Consider the following 2,323-nt stretch of genomic DNA (forward strand, 5'->3'; position numbering starts at 1 on the left):
ATTTATTTCTGTGATCAAAGCTGAGTATTCAGCATCATTACTCCAGTCTTCAGTGTCACATGATCCTTCAGAAATCATTCTAATATGCTGATTTGCAGCTCAAAAAACATTTATTATTATTATTATTATTATTATTATGTTGAAAACAGCGGAGTACAATTTTGTCAGGTTTCTTTGATGAATAGAAAGTTCAGAAGAGCAGCATTTTACGGAAGTCCTAAGAGGCCATGGATTATTAATATTTTTTCTTTCTTGTTTTCTCGTGATCTCGACATAACGAAAGTTGTTCTCCAAGTTACACAACTGTGCCAACAGGTGGCAGTATAGACCTGATTATAACTGATGGTGTTGTTTACTGTATATCCTCTTTACTGTATGCGTTTGGGACAGAATTAGAACTTCTTCGTGATCGCTATAATTTGTGCATTATTGTTCATTACTGACATTTAATTAATTAATAAATGTTAAATGCTTGAATCAATATTATTTTGTGTATCGTTAAGTTCTTGCTAGATGCATGAGTTTCACCACCACGTTCTGTTTCATAAACTAACTGCTTATTAAAACCAAGGTTGACGTCACAGTATTCTGTTTGCACCTATATCTTTATTTGTGCATCTCTGAAGTACTTGATTGTTAGTTAATAAGCGGGGATGTTGTGTTAATCTAGGACGAGCTTCAACAACGTATTTGTAATGTGTATCTTTTCCTTATTTTTAATCTTTATTGTTAATCATTAAATGTATATTGATAAGAAATGTGATTTATATGTAAAGTGTATAGTCTCATTTAATTCAGTGATGTTCTACAGTGTTGTAATCTTTTGTACATTTCTTTGTGGAAACCACACACACTCTCTCACACACACACACACACACACTCACACACACACTCTCTCTCTCACACACAAACACACTTTTCAAACAGCATCCCAAGCTTTTAACACACATTATATCAGTCACAGCATATCCTACATGACTACTAAAAATTACAAATTAAATTATATATAATTTTATTTCAAACAAAATTAAAATAAAGTGAGTTCAATCCAAGCAGCTCTAAAAGATTTTAGAATAGTTCTCTGCATCCGTCTGAAGGCGCTCCGCCTGTGTTTGCGGTGTTGCTTTGACCATTTAAACATGTTAATTACGCAAACAAAATGTTTAGCGTACTGTCTCTGGAAAAAAAATATCAACAGTGATTGAGGCTAATACAGTAAGTCTATCTTATGTGCTTCGTTGCGTTCGTTACTATAGCAACAGTAGATCAAACAAATCAAACAATCATTGTTAAAAAAAAAAAACAGCTTCCATTATGTCGAAATCCTGAGAAAATATTAAGTCGTGATCACTTGAAAACAAGAAAGAAAAATATTAATAACCAATGGCTTCTTAGGACTTCCGTAGCATTTATCTGAAATATAAATCTTTTTTTAACATTATAAATGTCTTTATCATCACTTTTGATCAATTTAAAGCATCCTTGCTAAATAAAAGTATTAATTTCTATATTTTCTTTCTCAAAAAAATTATACTGACTCCAAGCTTTTGAATGGTATAATGTTGTGCAAATAAAATGTCAAAAGATGTTCCATCGTCATTCAGTGTTATGTAAAAATGAAACAACATACTTATTCTGACCTGTACTTATTAAAATATATAAAAGAAAAGGTGATCAAGCTAAATTGTATCGTATTTTAAATGATTAAAATCTTGTTTTTGACAAATTGGTAAAATCTAGTGGTTTAAAGTATAGTGGCGAAGAGTTAAAATGACAATTAATCCGTATTTGGCAGCTGGAATGTGATCCCTAAATAGTCTTTTAATGTAATCTAATGATTCTATGAATGACTTTTTACTGATATTTTTCTGAAAATCATGGTAAAAATTAGGGATGCACCGATACCACTTTTTCCAGTACTCGCCCGATACCGATACTTTTATTTTTGGTACTTGCCGATACCGAGTACCGATACCAATATTTTTATTGCATTTGTAAATTTTTTAAATATTGGGTACAGAAACCAAAAGAGTATATATAATGTTAGTTGGTTAACTTCATTTATCAAATAGATACAGTCAAACCAAAATATATTCAGACACCTTCAACATTTCTCACATTATCACAGTTTATTCGCTATAGTTTAGAAAATGGTAATAAAATATGACAAGAACTCAGAGTTAAACTGTGTCAGAACAAATTCAGCTTGATAATGTCAGATAACTTTGATAGAAAGGTATGTAATAGATTACAATCAACCAAAATAATTCAGACAGCTGTTAGTATGACAGTATTTACACAACTATCAATACTTAGTCAGGCA

General features: G+C 31.0%; 1 protein-coding gene across 3 annotated transcripts in view; it reads left to right on the top strand.

Moving 5' to 3' along the window:
- LOC107744730 (uncharacterized protein C15orf52-like) overlaps positions 1-2,323 on the top strand; it is a 39,235-nt gene that overhangs the window by 24,716 nt on the left and 12,196 nt on the right. The gene's annotated exons all lie outside the window — the stretch shown is intronic.

Source organism: Sinocyclocheilus rhinocerous, unplaced genomic scaffold (assembly GCF_001515625.1).
Source record: "Sinocyclocheilus rhinocerous isolate Xijiao unplaced genomic scaffold, SAMN03320098_v1.1 scaffold5276, whole genome shotgun sequence".
Lineage (NCBI taxonomy): Eukaryota > Metazoa > Chordata > Actinopteri > Cypriniformes > Cyprinidae > Sinocyclocheilus > Sinocyclocheilus rhinocerous.